This window comes from Poecilia latipinna, unplaced genomic scaffold (genome assembly GCF_001443285.1).
Source record: "Poecilia latipinna isolate Pla-1442-1.1 unplaced genomic scaffold, P_latipinna-1.0 Scaffold1380, whole genome shotgun sequence".
Taxonomy (NCBI): Eukaryota; Metazoa; Chordata; class Actinopteri; order Cyprinodontiformes; family Poeciliidae; genus Poecilia; species Poecilia latipinna.
In genome coordinates, this window is record NW_015113996.1 from 79,345 (window position 1) to 97,606 (window position 18,262).

At 39.6% G+C, this 18,262-nt stretch overlaps 1 protein-coding gene and 1 long non-coding RNA gene across 3 annotated transcripts in view; both read left to right on the forward strand.

Moving 5' to 3' along the window:
* The window catches only part of LOC106962167 (polypeptide N-acetylgalactosaminyltransferase 9-like), a 97,002-nt gene that overhangs the window by 21,345 nt on the left and 57,395 nt on the right, over window positions 1-18,262 (forward strand). The window lies entirely within an intron of this gene.
* Window positions 496-7,707, forward strand: LOC106962168 (uncharacterized). The gene is made up of 2 exons (XR_001427917.1): window positions 496-671; window positions 5,514-7,707. It is a non-coding gene; the product is annotated as an uncharacterized LOC106962168 (long non-coding RNA).

Here is an 18,262-nt window from a genome sequence, read left to right on the forward strand (position 1 = left end):
ACTTGATTTGTCTTGATGGTAAAAACATGTGGAGCACAGCAAAAGCAAAACAAGAGATGTGTACCGATCGGATAAATTTGGTCAATATTCAATCTCCGAACTTTGTAATGCCAAAACCGATCGGCCAAAATACTTCTTTCTAACCTTTCTGTCATTAAGTTGTCAGAGTTGTAGTCGACTCCAACAGTCAGCTGTCAAGCTGTCGTCACATTTAGCATTAATTACTGTAAACATCAGTGATAGGTAGATCTATTCTTGCTGCAGAATGAAAAATAAGCAGCACCCAGTAAAAACTACAGCCAAGTACTTCAGTAACGACTTCCACACTGAAGAGTGTTGTGGTTAGTGTGTTACTGATTGGGGGGGGGGGGGGGCCCAAATTTACTTTCCAACTTGGCCAGTCAAATTGGAAATTGTCAGATCCACGGTAAAGCTATGCTTTCCAAGATTTCCATGTTTTTTTTTTTTTTTTTTTTTTGGGGGTTTAAAACAGCCCACAATGTGTTTCAAGCATTGATACGATGAATACTCTGCGTGCATTGTGTTGTAGGTCACGGAGGGAATCCAGAGCGTTGCCGCCGAGATCAGTGAGCTCCAGCTGATGGCTGAGAATCAAGCCGGTCCGGAGATGACCGGAGAGCAGGACAACGACAGCAACCAGCCCCGTGCAGGTTGGGAGGTGACACACCTGCACAGATCCATGTATTCCCACAATGTGAATTCCTCAATGACTGAGCAGCTACGCTCTACTCGGCTATTTATTTAAATTCAACTTTATGACGCCGGAGTGCATCAGTAATGGCGCCGAAACGACGAGCCGAGGGCCTTTCAAAAGCAAAGCTATTGTGGATGTTGATTTAGATTTATTCGCGCCACTTTTTTTTTTTTTTTTTTTTTTTTAGACTTTTGGCTGGAATATTTCAGGAATGAAAATAACACCATCAAGGCTATAAATCTTTTCATGTAGTCATTGCGCTCATTCAGACTTTAAAGTGTACCCTCCACGCAGGGCGGGGAAGAAGATCCATCAGTTTGGCTGCGTGGGAATGGATTCTCTGATTTACATGGTGCCTTTTCTTTGCTCTTTCAAACAAGTACTCCACTTGTGAAGTGCCAGGGGTTATCTGCACATCTGCCAAACATGTGTCATAATCCTTAAATGGAATCATTCCGTTGTTGTTAATCTCGCATTAAAAGAAGAAAAAGAAAAAAAAAAGTTCAGCTGTTTTTAATAAAATCAGCTGAGCCAAAGGTTTAGCAACACAGCAATTTTAGAGAATAAAAGTAACAGAACCATTTATTTATTCATTTGTATTTTTGCTTCTTTTTTTTTAAACTGACCCATATAATAAACTAATTCCTGTTTCCCGCGACTGTTAATATGATGCAACACATAATCCCGTTTCTCTTAACCATTCACAAAATAAGAAAGACAAGAGAACATGCCAGTCGGGTATAGCAGAAATTGTCCTTGTACGTACTTGCCTAAACCTGTCCATATCTTCAGGTAGAGCAGTAATCAAAATGTTTTAAACAGCTGAATCTGTGACAGCCAAGGCTCGATAAATTCACAGCGGTGGCGTTAATGTTGAGGCAAAACCTCACTAAGGTCGCTATCACAGAAGTGCAGCAACGGTTTCCATGTGGGATAGTTCAAAGTTCAAGTTCTCTTTTTGTTTTTGAAAAAAATATACGCAGAAACCGTCACAGAGATCCAACAAATCCACTGACCTTCAACGTCAAATTGATGAAAGGTCACGACTTGGTGTACTATAATAGTCTGCAAAATATGTAGCAGTATATTACTATTGTTTTACTAAAAGAGATGGCATTTATAATTTGAGAAGATCAGACATAAAATAATAAAAAAAACATAGTAAGAACTAAATAAATGGAGCTCTGTGTTTCTGTTGTTGAACAATTCGTCTAAAGACACCAAAGAGAGTAAATCAATTTGTACTTTCATGAAAATAATAAAATATAATATACTATAAAAGAATAATGAAGTGTATTGATTCAGTAGAGCGCTGTGTCGTTGCAAAAATTATATATATTTTTTCTTTATTATTATCTTTATTTATACATGTTGCCTATGTTGTGTTTAAAGATCTATATGGATGCTTGATTGATGTTTAGTTGTTTATGGCTTAGTGAATTGACTTTTGAGAGAAGGGGTTGACTATAAGTTTCTTTTTTCTTCAAACTTACCTTTTCATTCAAAACATTTGTTTATGTCAACATGAGACAATGGGTTCATTTTAAACTGTAAATGAATGAAATAAACAAATTAAATAAATACGCTGCTAAAGTGCAGTAAAACTATTTCTAATTTTAAGTTCTGCCAACTTTTTACCTTTGTTGCCTTTTGTCTTTTACAGTGTTTTCATTTAGAGTGGTCTGTGGAAGTGCTAGGCTAATCGTAATTGATTGTCTGCAGCCTGTTTACGTCTTTCATGGAGTGTTTCCTATTTCTCTTTGTGGACATTTGTAAGTTTCACTGTTATTTGTTTTTCTAATGATACGTTTTCAAGCTTTTTAGATTATGAGATAGGCCGTCAGCAATGTAAGTTGTAAATATAATTAAGGGGCTGAAAATAAAATGTAATGATATTAGAATTATGGCAGCAAACCAGCACAACACAAAGAACTTTGCACAGTTTTTTACCCAAACTAACCGACTGAGTTCAAATGCTGTTGGATGTAGTTAATGTTGGCTAAAAGATTACTAGCTAATAAAAATACAGCACCTCGAGCTTGTTAACAAGTAGCCTGTAGGCTACTGATGATGTTGCCTATGTTCAAATCTGGTTACATTCCCATGAGTAACTTTTTTAAAAAAAAGAAGAAAGTATTTATTAGAGTAGTTTCACAGCACTGTACGTTTTTCTTTTACTTTAGTAATATTATTATTACTGCGACTCTTTTTTTTTTCTTTGCTACGATTCATTTTGCCCCCAACAAAACAAGCCGATGCACTGAATATGGGACAAGAAATTGGTCAAACCCTTCTGGGTTAAACTGGTGGATTTGCTGAGTAACTGGTTGAATGTAGCGGTCCCATTGACACTTGCCCTACTATGCCTGTTAGGAGACAGAACCCAAATAAAAATGTGTAGGGCGGTAAAGTGGAGGGGCCACTGGTTCCCTGGACCCCCTGTGCAGATCACTTCCAGTTCAGACTTGTGGGAATAATGTATTTAGTGCCACAGATTCTATTGTTTTTCATAGCGCATGCTCACTGCATGCTATTATTACCCCTAGCAACAGTTGCCATGCTGCTGACGACGTCATCAGCATGACTTTAAATGATGTCTGTGTCATGGGGTCCTGTTAAGAATGACTTTGTGATGTCATAGAGTCCATGACATCACCAACTGGTCAGTTAATTCTCAGGTCAGTTAACACAGAAATAATTTGGACATTTTAGCTCAGCTTAATACAGATGAGTAACGAAAACTCACAGCTCACTTTTTTTAAAGAAACATGAAAACAAGGTTCTCCAACAAAGTCCATCCTGGTGAAACAACCCCGGATTACAGGGAAAAAAAGAACTTCTTTGGAAAGTGATTGAAAAATCTGCGGACGGACCAACTGGATCTTGTCAGAAACATTTTTTGAAGAACTCCATGAGGTTTTGATCGTACTTTTGAGAGAAACAGGAGAATTAAATGTGGATGTTCTCTCAGAGGTGTCAGAAGAGCCGAGTGAACGGATTTTCCAAAACCTCGCCAGAGATGCTTTCCACTTTGCTTCTGGACTGCATTTAATTTGACTTCTTGATTACCCAAGAGGACATAAAGTTATTGTGGAAAAATTCAAACATCACCTGGAGAATCCTATTCCTTTAAAGAAAATGTTTACATTTACAAAATGAAAGATCAGAAAGACTTTTTTTTTCCTAGTGACGACTTGTACTCAGATGAAAACTGCCTGAGTGAGGATTATACTCAGGCAGGCATGGACCCTGAATGATTTTTGAGGGACGCGAAAGAGACGGGTTTCAAACGTGGAACCGAAGAGGAAAGAAGAAATATGGTGGAAAAAATTATTTGGCGATTAATTTAAAAGTCCAAATCTTCCACAAGACCATCTTAGAAAGGCCTGGAAGTACATTCAACATGCTTTCTGTTGTGGAGATAATTCAGACGATGCTGAGACTCAAGAACCCTCTAAGAAGATTTTAAAGTCCCTACACTGGCTCCCTGTATCTCAGAGAATAGACTTTAAAATACTTTTTATATAAATCTAATATTGTTAGTTTATAAATCACTGAACGGTTTTGCACCATAATACATTAAAGATCTGTTATTGCTGTACCAACCGTCTAGACCCCTCAGATCTTCTGGTTCTGGCTCTGCTCTGCATCCCCAGAAACAGAACCAAATGAGGAGAAGCAGCATTCAGCTTCTATGCATCATTTGGAACAAACTTCCAGAAAACTGTAAAACAGCTGAAACACTGAGAACCTTTGAATCTCAACTTAAAACCCACCTGTTTAGAGTTGCTTATGGCTAAATTGCGGGTTTTGATGTCTTCGATGTTTTTAATGTTTTTATCTTTACTTTTCATCTATTTCTTAACTTCTTTTTATTTCTCTTTCACACCGTCTATGTAAAGCCCCCCCCGGAGAGGCGTGGGTACTGTCCCCAACTCGTAGAAAACGTGGGTAAGACTCCCAGTTAAAAGACGTTTAACTAAAGTCCTATGGGGTTTAGAGACCCAGTTGACGGCGTTTCAACTAAAAACCTAGAGGTTGGAGTCCTTGTCAAACGGCGTTTTTGACAAAAGTCCCAGAGGTTAAGAGTCCCAGTTAAATGGCGTTTAACTGAAGTCCTAAAAGGGGTGCAGGTTTTAATGTTTTTATCTTTTTTAATCTTTTTTTTTTTCAAAATCTCTTTCTCTTTCTTACTGTTTATTAATTGTCACATGCTTTTATTTTCATTATGTAAAGCACTTTGAAATGCCTTGCTGCTGAAATGTGCTATACAAATAAAATTTGATGAGAGTGGAAAAACTTTGAGTTTTGTCCAGTCTTAGTTTGGCCTCTGAGTTTTCTCTGCTGACTCGGAGTCAGGACCGGGCTCCGAGTCAGGACCGGGCCCCCCGGACGCCGAGTCAGGACCGGGCTCCCCGGGCGCCGAGTCAGGACCGGGCTCCCCGGGCGCCGAGTCAGGACCGGGCTCCTTAGTGCTAGCATGTTCGCTCTCTTTTATTACAACATATTGAGAATTAGGCTCATTACATACGCCATTGTGGCCCCAGTTAATATTGTTCAGAAACAACTGACAAAAAAAGGCTGTTTTCCATCTTCATAAGCTTCCTACTTTATTTTAAATGCCATTATCTTTGGTGACGAGCCACACAACTCTTCTGGGTTGATGTAGGTTGCAGAGCATTTTACATAGAGCCGCTGCTGCGGCTCGCAAGCTTCCTCCTAGCTGTGAAAGTGTGTCTGTGTGGACACAAAGCCCCTGCTATGTTGTCTAATAGTTTCTCTTTCTGTCTTTCTGCAGTCACTGCTGAAGGCGATGCACCCCAGACTGCAGACTTGGAGCTCTCCTGCAGCGGTCTGACTGAACTTGATCTCGGTGCAGATGAGGTTTTCGTTGTATCACCAGCTGCTTGCCTAAGCCGGCTGCCCTTCTACCCTCATGCTGTAAGAACCTGTTGGATGTTAACAGTAATGCCTGCTGTACCTTACGAAAGACTTTCCATAACTTGTCCCACAGTCACAGATGTCAATGTGTTTTGGGGAATGGGGAATTATTTGATAGACTGACACAAAGTAGTGTGCAAGACCAACTCTCTGCTGGAGTGCAAAATACTGCAATGACTGCCATTGGTTTTAATTGTCAACACTATGACAACTAGATAACAAGGTCCAAGGGGGATCACATTTAACAGGTCAGGAAAAAGTTTTAATTAAAAATAGTGAGGGACAGGGAAGTAGTATAGCTATGTTAGCTTGACTTTGACTACTTTAGCATGTAGATGTGAATTCAGCGTGTTTCAGTTCAGTAAAATAAAAATAAAAAAGGTGAACCACACACACCAACTCTGACAGATCATCAGTAGAGCAGCTGTTTAAATTGGCTAATGAACCACTGCTGTGTCACTAATTAACAGAATTGTTCTACCAAGGCAGAGCGGCTATGGATAGGAAATAAAAGAATAGTCTTCTGGCCCTCCAGTGTTGTGCGTGAAATTTGAAGATGCAAACGGTAACTTGCCTACAGTTGTGAAGTGGAAGCAAAATGTATAAGTTTTTTCTTTTCCACAATGAGGGGAGAAAAAATCCTGAAATTTGTGACATGCATTAGTACTCAGCCTTTTTTTTCACTACAATTACATCAATAACATTTTAGCAACTGTCAGTAAATATCTCAGTTTTTCTGATTTGCTGTGTATTATTACTTTAAAGTTGTATCAACAAGATGACCAAAGTCAAAAGCATATGATGCGACATAAAATTTATTCAAGTCATGAAAACGGGTAACATTTTATGGCAATGACTGGTTTTAAAAGGCTGAAAAACGGCGGCCATTTTGATAAACGACCAATGTCCTGAAATTCGAGTGGCTCACGGGAATTATGACAAACATACAGCGTGAGGGGTGAGAATACAAATTTTTAAGCTTGTATCCACACTTGAAAAATGTTTACAGTATTGTGCTGCACTGAAAAGGACAGGCAATCTACATGGACTCTTAGCACACATGTTGCTTTAAGCTAACTTCAGTTAGCTTAAAGTCTCACTGAAGTTAGCTTAAAGCAATAAAAAGAGATTTCCCCCCCCTCCCCCTTGACTTTTGTTGCCATTGTAGAACAAAACCCCATAGCTCTTCCTGAGCTCCTGACCCCGTTCCTCTAGTAGCACCAGCGCGCTAACATTGGTTCTCCGATGTGAAATGACGAGAATGGCGCTGAATGCTTATCCGCTAACCAGGGGCGTGACACGGCTGTGAATTCCTCACCGTGCTGCCTCATTTTGCACGCTGGTTCAAAGGTCTCTGCCCAAACGCGATGCTGTAAGGACGAGAGCAAAAAAAGTTTATGTAATCGCAGCGGCGGACCCCTCAGTTCTGTGTTTCGACCCGCTAATGTGGAAAAGTTCCCAGAACAAATGAACATCGGAGGTGGCAGAGCGTTGGCTTTTTCTTTTTCTTTTTTTCCTCTGAACTGACCTAATGTTCCCAATCAGACTGATACGATTATTCTGACGTACGCAAGGTACTAAAACTATGTCGGCTATGAGGACATGAATGTGAAATGAGGATAATTAAGAGGAGGAGGAGTTTTGAGGAAGCGGGCGCTTTTTTCTTTCTTTTTTTGCTCTCTTTTGTGCTCTTTTGGAATAAGAGTTGGCATAAAACAACTCTGGCAGCTTTTTTGAAGGACTGGCAGGCTTTTCTGCAGCCTAGGCTAATGGAGCATTATCTTCAGAGCCAGATTCCCAGCTCAAAGTGTGTGTGTGTGTTGCTGTGTTGTGCCGCTGCACGCTTTGACACACAGTGTGTGGTCTGCCTGTGTGTGTCCTCATTCAGAAAACCAGTAATGTTTGGTAAATGTTACATGAGAACGACGCATTGCAGAAATAATTAGTGGGGGTAGAAGGTAGATGTTCGTGCAAGCATCATTAACTGCCGTGTTTTAAATGCTTCGACTTTGATTTGACATTTTTGCTGTTGTAAAAAGAAAAAAAAAAAACACGTTTCGACAGCATTCTCGCCGAAAAGCCGAGCTTTCCGGCTCTAAACGGTTTGTTACTCGCTGCCTGAACGTTCGACAGGTTCTACTAATCTGTGTGAAGGTGTGTGTGCCGAGCTTTTTTTCCCGAGCAACACTCTCACCCTCTCCGCTTCCCACCTCCTCCTGAAATGTTTCCAGCTCGATCTCTGATTGACTGGAGTTGCTGATCTCTTGCCTCGTGTCAAATGTAAAAGTTGCCATTGTGTTTGCGGGGCTTTACCGGGCAAAAGTACGTTTTAATTAAAGCCCCGCGTTAATTCTAGTCTAGACAAAGCTAGCCGCTACAGACTCCGTGGGAAGGATTAGTTCTCTCTGGAACAACTAAAGCCTCCGTCCTGTGCTGATGGACGGGCAACTGGCTGATCAAAATTGATTAAGTAACTTTTGCACTGATTTGCTGACTGGATTTTGCCGCTCCACGAAAAATACAACATGTAATGTGCAAGTCACATTTTGTGCAAAAACGCCACAATGACCGATTTTATTTAATCTCAGTGGTTTTGCATATCAAGACATTATGAAATGCTTTGAATTTATATAAATGAAAATGTAAGCCCTCCACATTCTACTACATCATTATGAGCTAAAGTATGTTTAGTTTTTTTTTTATCTGTATGACTATTCGTCCTACTTGTGGTACATTCATCATATTTCTTTTCAGCGTTGCTTCAGTTTGTTGAGGTTTGCTGATATTAAATTTTGAACAGGTACTTTAAAGTTCAGCATTCATCCTGGACTGCCAGTTTCCATGTGTATGTGTGTACCCTTCTGCAAAAAACAAAATCTTATAAGAGTATTTCAGTTGTGTGAAATAATCTGCCAATATTGAAGGAACATGTACTTTTTCCATCGTTAAGAAATTATTGAGCTTGCCTGTCTTGCAGAAAAGTTACTTGTAAATTAGTTTTGTCTTATTTCATGTGTACTAAGACATTTGCACTAGAAAACTGGACCAAAAACACTTGGTAAGATTTTTTTTTTTTTTTTTTTTTTGGCGGGGGGGTTTTCCCCCAGAAAACATAAAAATCTTCCCACAATCCCCTTTTTTTTTTTTTNCTATTATTACCCCTAGCAACAGTTGCCATGCTGCTGACAACGATATCAGCATGACTTTAAATGATGTCTGTGTCATGAGGTCCTGTTAAGAATGACTTTGTGATGTCATAGAGTCCATGACATCACCAACTGGTCAGTTAATTCTCAGGTCAGTTAACACAGAAATCATTTGGACATTTTAGCTCAGCTTAATACAGATGAGTAACGAAAACTCACAGCTCACTTTTTTTAAAGAAACATGAAAACAAGGTTCTCCAACAAAGTCCATCCTGGTGAAACAACCCCGGATTACAGGGAAAAAAATAACTTCTTTGGAAAGTGATTGAAAAATCTGCGGACGCACCAACTGGATCTTGTCAGAAACATTTTTGGAAGAACTCCATGAGGTTTTGATCGTACTTTTGAGAGAAACAGGAGAATTAAATGTGGATGTTCTCTCAGAGGTGTCAGAAGAGCCGAGTGAACGGATTTTCCAAAACCTCGCCAGAGATGCTTTCCACTTTGCTTCTGGACTGCATTTAATTGGACTTCTTGATTACCCAGGAAGACATAAAGTTAGTGTGGAAAAATTCAAACATCACCTGGAGAATCCTATTCCTTCAAAGAAAATGTTTACATTTACAAAATGAAAGATCAGAAAGACTTTTTTTCTAGTGACGACTCAGAGGTCAGTCCTAACTCCGAGTGAGGACCAGCCTCCGAGTCAAGACCAGTGTTCTGACTATCAGTGGTATCTCGTCAGATTTTCCTACTGTAGCACGAATAGATGGCTAAGTCTATCTGTCAGTGCTATGCGTCCAAAACTCCTACCGTCATGTTTACAACCAGAAAACTATAGCGGGTTGTGTTAATGTTAAATACATTGGATAACCTTATTTGAGTGACGGGACTGAAGTGGAAGCTTAGGAGTTATGCTTAGCTTAGCATTGGAAAAATTTATATACACAACAAAACCACAATATCCTACCTGCTTAAAATGAAAAGCTATATATGTATGCACTAATGCTTTTATTAGATCCTTTTAAAAATATTTTAAATACAGAGGAGTTTGTAAGAATAAAACAGTATCAGACAGGGGAAACGGGGTTTTATTGGAATTAAATTAAACACAGACAATTACAGATCACCGCAACTCTTTTTTGCACATTAATACGTTGTATGACAGACTTTACTAAATGCAGCGCAGCCACGATGTGTCCACTGAACTGTGCAGATCACTGTGCACCTGAAATGATGGGATATGACTCATGTACACTAATATTACACGGCTATTACACAGCTTCAGTCCCACATAGTATCGCTACCAACATCTATTTAGCAAAGTTTATTAATAGAGTGTAATTAAACTAAAATATTTTAAAGTATATGGACAAAATAGCCACAAAACAATGTATGTTGTCCTGATTAATCGCCAAACAATGACTTGTTTGGCGATTAATAGAGTTTGCCGTCTGCAATGCAATGAAATTGCAGACGGCAAACTAAAGCCATTTATAAATATATTTACAAGATGCTGCATGTAAACTAAAAACATGACGTAATAGAGCAGCTTAATGAAAGTCAGGTATAAAATAAATTAAATAAAACTTACCGTAACAGGTAGGACGTATAAGGAATCTGCTAAGTAAGCAGTATGTGACGTAACATCGATATGCGCATGCGCATTACCACAAGGTAGGATGGATTTAAGGGTAGCACAGATACACAGAACACCGGCCTCTGAGTCAGGACCGGCCTCCGAGTCAGGACCGGCCTCCGAGTCAGGACCGGCCTCAGAGTCAGGACCGGCCTCCGAGTCAGGACCGGCCTCCGAGTCAGGACCGGCCTCAGAGTCAGGACCGGCCTCCGAGTCAGGACCGGCCTCCGAGACAGGACTGGCCTCCGAGTGAGGACCGTCCTCCTTAGCTATTAGAGCAAGACTGTTAAGAAGAGAAGACGCATCAAACCAGAATTATAGGAAGTAACACAATCTTGAACTGCTGTTTTCCCTTGACTCATCTGGCTGATATGCTAAGATAAGTAGTGTGGAGAAAGACCAATAACTACCCAGGCTAGCTTGTTATCATAACTTACAGTCGAAATCTTATAACCTATTTCAGAAGAAATAGGAGATAATAATATCAGTTTCAGACCATATTTATCATGCAGACACATTCTAGCTGAGAAGTCCAGATATTTAAAATAAATCACTTGATGTTTACATCAACACATTTTTAAGGTTCAGTATATTATACTTATGAGATGTTAGCATTTAATTCTGCTAATTTAAACCAAGTACATGTTCAATGACTTTTTTCAGCATTCATTTATTTATTCATATAGGTTGTAACATAGTTTGCAACATGAAATGCTTACCTACTTGCATTTTTGTTTCTTATAGAACTGATTAAAGAAAATAGTTTGCTTAAGTTTGATGCTAATTTCTAGTCAGTGACCCTGGCAGAGCTGTGCTTTTTTTCTGTATTGTGATTGTAACTGTGGAAGGCTCCTTCATAAATTTTTGTCCCTGATCAGTTTAAGAAGAGACATTTTTCAGTGACTACCTTCAGTCCATTGCTATATAAAAATTAATACTGTGACTATGTAATAATTAACACTGTTTCCAAATTCAGGGCTTAGGTCTGAATTTGGATTCTGATTGTGTTCCACTTAACTCACCCACCAATGATGTCCTGGAAGATTCTGTATCCTACTACTGATGGATAGTTTTTCCGTACTGGAATTTCTGCACATCAGCGTCAATGTGCTGCTCCAATACAAGTTAGGAAAGTTACTTAAATGCCCAGAAAGTGTGTTACCTAAAATGCTGATAGCATCGTTGTTTGAATACAGCAGCGTTTCTCAAACACTCATGGACCACCTAACTTGAAATTGCTCCCCACCCAATAACGCAACATCTTAGTATACGCAATCTGAAATGAAAATATACGTTTCTAAATGTGAAGGTGATGCTGTTTTTAAATGCGACTGGTCACAGTAAAACAACGAACATGTCAACTGGGGGCCTTTTGAGTTATTTACAGATTCTGAAAGTATGAATACTAAGCTTTCCAATAATGGAAAACACATGGAAATCAAAAAAGTTCTTTGCTACAAGTATTGTGTGCACGAATGAAGTTTTAGGGCTATTTGTAATTTAGAAACATAATAAAGGAGAAGAAGACTTGAGTTGCTTTGGCAAAAACAAAACATTTTGTTTCAGCCAGTAACTAGCCCAACATAAATAATTTTATTGTAGGTGTAAAGTCAGCATGGGGCGCAGCATTGTTCACCGCCTCATCACGGACATATCGCATTCAGCACAGCTGCACATCTCAAACAGCTTGAGAAAGACTGTTCTAAAGACATATCTGACTAGACGGCCTTTAATTCTTCCTCTGCCTGACGTTGTTTTTATACAGAGATGGTTGCTGAAGCGAAAGGCTGTCTTTAGCATGTTTTGCTAACGACTCTATGTTTTGCTTATTCATGCTGTAATTTGGTTTAGGCAAAACTTGCAGTAAAAGTTGTGGATTAAATGAAGTGCTATTTTGTGTTTTGAGTGTGCAGCTCCTCTGGGGTAGCTGAAGGGGTCCAAGAACAACGCAGCACAGAGCAGGTCACATGACAGACAGCACGGCTGCTGAAGTGTCCTTCTCTCTCAATGTGAATGTAATTTCAACAGATAAAAATGCTTTGATCATGAGTACACAACTGCGACCCGTTACTTCAGCACAGTATTGTACATTTATAATGCATGATTCTTATAAAAACAAAGAAGCCTCCAGCTGGTAGCGGAGTGATTTTTAGCAGATTGTTCAGAAGTATCACCCCCATATTTGAAGTGAATGTCCTCAGCTAGGAATAGATGGATTTCAAACAACAAGTTCATCTCAAGTCGTGGACTATTGAAAGGAATTTGGTGCCTTAGTGTCATTTTAATGACTAGGGGTATAACTGAGCAGGACACAAATAGAGAAAGGCAGACCAGGACAGCCGCCGCAGTGTCACAGACACTGCACCAGTCTGTCTTGGTAATAAGAGAGCCTAGTCAAGGCTGTCAGTCATCCACATTGCAGCCCTGTCTGGCCTGGGGTCCCTCTGGAAAAGCCGAGAGAGGCCGCTAAGGACCAAGAAGTCTGGAAATATCTGCTGAAAGTGTTGCTCTAACAACCTAATCCCAGATAAAGATGGTTAAAAACAAAGAAGATAGAGATAGATGTCCTCTTGGGGTTCTGCAACAAAAAAAATATGTTCTACGCTGTTGAGAAGGAATCGAATTTAAAAGAGAAAAATCTGTTTATGCATCATTTAACAGGACATTATACCAGACATTCAATTAAGTCGATAAATTGATCTCAATTTGATCTTGTTTTTATCATATTTTCAGGCGACAAGGATTTTCAATGTGAAGAAGTAAACTTTCAATTTAACCAAGCACACAAACAAAAATAGAAATCCCTGATTGACTACGGAGGATAATGCTACCATTATGCTATGTTTGACTGTTATCAAATTAGTATAATGGCATCATGAGTCCAGCTAGCTTCAGGAAGCCTGGCTGTGCTGCATTGGTCCCTCAGGAGTTTTGAAATCTAAGCACAAGACATTGTATAAGCAGTGTGGAGGACTTGGTGTTGAATATATGATTTTGTTTTCTGGACATTTACTGTTTGAGATACTTTGGATGTTTAGGATTGTGTTGTAGACTTTAAGTTACTTTTTCTGACTGCAGTCTCACTTCGGTAGTCTAACTTGTGGCTGTCAAGTAATCTGTAAATGTGTTTTAAATACATTCTTTAAGAATACAAATGTGTGTCAAATTCAATACAAACCAATCCATTTTCATCTCTTCAACTTGGTGTGCAGCTTCAGCCAGAAGTGCTTCAGGCATTCAGAAATTCACCCACCCCATTTGGTGGATATCAAAAACAGGGAGCCTGAAATCTGACCAATACACCTGGGAAGAGCTTTTCAGTAACACTTTATTTGAAGGGGTGTGCATAAGACTGACATGACACTGTCATAAACATGACATAACACCTTTTATGAACATAAAGAAGTCTTTATGAATGTATATGACAGTTGTCATGAAGTGTCATTTGGTAAATAATGACACTTTTAATGCAAAGTTGCTCTAAAAGTTGCATTGAAAGTCAATTAAAAAGCCAACTTTGCATTAAATTATCATAATTTACAAAGTCATGCAAAGTTGGCACTTTTAATGGACTTTTAATGTAACTTTTAGAGCAACTTTGCATTAAAAGTGTCTAAAGGCATAAAGTCCTTAAGGTCAAACACATGTGTTTGGTTCTAATAGGCATTAAACTGCTGAATAGGAATCATTGAGCAGAGAGGTGTGTGTTGACTACAGGGAGCCATACTCCATCACCAAGGCAGAGAAACCTACACATTTTTCCAACCCCCTGTCTTTTTCAATACGCCTTGTCTGCAGCAAAACCAATTCATGATAATTACAGCCCCAATAGCATCTTCCACAAAAGCCTGTAATCCCCATTCGCCACCTGCTAGCCTATATTTCTCTCCCTCTGCCCTTCACTTGTGCGAGTGACATTCTTAACTTGGATACAAAGGGGTCTTAAGTAGGCTGTATATTACGGTAACTCTGGGCCCGCCATCCGCCGTCCTTGGGAGGCTCATGAGTACGACATCGGCTCACGGGGGAACGATGCGGGAGAAAAAACAATAAACGCAGGCAAGCTGGTGAGATTACAGAATCCCCGGCAAAACAAACAAGGAGGAATGCAGGTTTTTGTTTTCTCACACAAATCCAAAATTCATCTGAAAGCACCAACGCCGCCTTTCAACCTCCAGTTCTCCTCTATCAAGAGGATTCCTATTCAATTACACCTAATCTCGCCTCTATATCCACGGTCGCTTTGCCCAAGATTTGATTTCTGATTTTGATGAAAAATGGCAGTTAAATCCAAAACTTTATTGAAACATGGCACATGCTGCGTTCTGCCCCCTCCCCGCGATTGCCCCCTGACAACCCCTCGTCTGTGTTTGTCCGCCTGCGGGAGGACGATAACTGGAGAGGAAGCCCGGAGAAACAAGCTTACCTCATCTTCTAAGTGCCTGATACTGCAGAATGGGATCATAAGGTCTTTGTGGCGCAGGAGCTCCTACTGCAAATTGTTACTCTTTTCACTGCTAGAGTTTATCTCTTGAAATGGGGAAAGAGGGTGGGGGGGTGAGGCGGAGGGGCAGAAAGGGGAGGTGACAAGGTAAAACGGTTATCTTTCAGGGAAAAGTGCTCGCAGATTGGAAAGTTGCTTTGGTCTTGCCTGCATTCTGCAGGTTATGGGAGGTTAATGTGAAATTTCACAGCAAATAAAAGTGGCCAGCGGGGTAAGCGTGGGGTGGGGGAAGAGAAAAGTCAGAGGGGCTAGAGCTGCAGGCTGCTAAGGGAAGCAAGCAGGAGGTGGTGTGATAGGAATGCATCTTAATCTGGTGCTCTGTTTCTGTCAAAGCTTGTTCCGGATCAAATTATGAGAGCTGGCCGGAGCGCTCAGTCCCATTACTAACAGATGAGCCGATCGCTCATCCTGTTACAGCTTTACAAGGCTTCCCCTGCCACTGCGGACAGGTACAAATTTAAGGTTGACTGATGCCCCAAATTGGATCCCATAACCAGGGCAATGGAACTACAATATCATTTTATGATCTGGGCGCTAAAATCCTCCTCACCTCCAACACGGTTTGTTTTGGAGCCCTCCGACCGGCCCTCCCCCCCCCCCCCACCACCACCACCACTTCCCACATTGACATTTTCAAGACACCACTTCGGTAAAATTCATGAGACACAACCTCGTTAGTGCTCGTGTAAGCGAACGGCAGTGAAATATGCATCCAATCATTCATTTTTTTGCGTACTCGCCGTGTCACGCTCAAGTCTTTGCAAAGTAGAGCTGTAATGCAAAAAAAAAAAGAAAAAAAAAATCCCTACTCACGCTCGCTGCCAGATTTTTCATTGTATTTATAGACCTGGCAAGTCAGACAGAAGAGGAAGCCGCGAGAAAGAGCACCGAGCCGTTCGGGGAAAGGCATAAAAGTGCAGGGAGAGACTGAAATTATATGGTGGAGGGGTTATCAATACAAAAATTCACAGCTTTTTATTCTCCCAAAAGAGCAGGAAGACAGAGTTTAAAAATATAAATAGACCTATGCGGTGTCCTTCATCAAAAACACCCTCCTTGGTTTTAGCTTTTCCTTTATTAGTCTCTGCCGTCAAACGCAAGCAAAGTGTGGTAATGGAAGTGATTGATAACAGAGCATGAAATTAAAGCTTTTCCCCTCCAGAGCTGCAAATACTACCTGCCCAATACGGAAACCTCACAAATTGTCATTGTCACGCATGAGGAGATGTCACTATTAGCTAAACTGTCTGGTGAGAAATTTCACAATTGAGCCATAGTGCATCACTCTAAGGGTAAAACTTTATTTGAAGGGGAGTGAATAAGACTGTCATGACACTGTCATAAACATGACATAACACATGTCTTGAACATGAATAAGCCTTCATGAATATTTATGACTGTTGTCATAAAGCGTCATTCGGTCAATCATTAATTCTTTTATAACAAATTTATATCAGTAATGATTTCTTGGTTAATGTCTAGTTGTCATAACAAAGACATTTTGAATAATGTCAACTTTGTATTAAAAGTGTCATAATTTACCGAATGACGCTTTATGAAAACAGTCATAAATATTCATGAAGGCTTATTCATGTTCATGACAGGTGTTATGTCATCTTTATGACAGTGTCATAACAGTCTTATTCAACCCCCTTCAAATAAAGTGTTACCGCTCTAAGTAGCAATCTCTGGGAAGGAATTTCAACGTGAAATAAACGTCAAATTCAAGCACAACAAAGGTCTTCATTTTTATCTAATTTTATAACTATCATTTAAGCGGGGTACCTTAAATCTCCATCAACATGATTTACATCAGATAAACAATACAACGTCCTGTGATGGTAGTTTCCAAGTTTTATTTCATTTTTTTTTCAATGGCCATCACTAACAAATAAAATAACCAAAAACAATGATTATCATATTGACACTCCACTCTTTTATCACAATCAAAGCATTTATCAGTATCGATAATTGATTATCAGTATTAAATGTATTAATTTATCCACAGTTTTCACTCCATGCAGTTTCTTTTTCATTTTAAAGACGTTATGAGGCACAGTGACACCTGAAACTGCTGCTGCTCAAGTTACTCAAGAGGTTGTTGCTAGGTAACCAAAGAGTGAGTGAGTTTGTTGATGCCATCATGAATTGCCTTTGCACTTTGAATTGCCTTGTTGCTGAAAATGTATTATATAAATAAAATTACCTTACCTTACCTTACTTTACCATCTTTGTTTAGCTGGCCGTGAAAGGTTGAATGGATAAAGTCTGTCCTCTGCCTATATCCTCCAGAATGCGGTGTGGTTCTGCATCAGAGTTCAGTAAAATGAGTTAATATTCTCAGACATATTATCCATTGATATTGGTCATGAGTCTGTCGCAGTATGAATCGTTATTGATTTATCGTCCAGCCCTAACAGAAAGACTAAAGAACTCATAGATTTTCAAAATAAGAGATCAAAAAGAATGATCTTATATAGCCATAAAAGACAGAAACTAAATTAAATTGGACTGTAATGGTAATATACGCTTACAGTTAAAATAAAGTTTTGTTTTTTTTTGCAAATGGACTGAGTGCATGTTACTGATGATGCTGCACATTCTGCTTTGCTATTGATTCAGCAGAGTGATATCTTTTCCCCAGAAGGCAGGAAATTAAACGCCACATGGGCGGGGGGGGTAAGGGGCGCCTCTGACAATAGAGAGGGCCTTTCTTCTGGCATCTCTTCATAAAAACGTCCTCCAAGGAAGGGATTGAGACCCCAGTGACTCTCAGCGATTCTAATCACACGTTTCAGATTCTCGCTGTCGGTTGTACTGAAGTTAGTGCTCCAAGATGCACTGCAGCAAGTCATCTTAGTGGCGTTGCTGGAAAGATTCACTGATGGGCAGAGGGCAGATTTAGCCTTTGGTTTTCCAGAAAATGTGACTGACTGAAAGCAAATGTTAAAGGCTTTAGTAAGAAAATGACGGATTCTAGACGTAAAAATTTCAGGGATCATTAGGTATGCAAGTTCTAAAGAAAACTACTAGTAATCTATAAAATATAATAATCATATCCATCAAGACATACAGTAGTTACATCTGTTTCCTCATGTTTTCATAATACATATAAGTAACACGACTTAATGTAATTCTGCATACTAAGTTAGTGAAATGCAAAATTTAAGATGCAACTGGACTCAGAATTATACTTAGTATTGAGGATTTACATCTACAGTAACTACTGCTAGGTAAGGTAATTTTATTTATATAACACATTTTCAGCAACGTTGTGGTTCAAAGTGCTTTGCATGAATTCAAAGGAAATACAAACA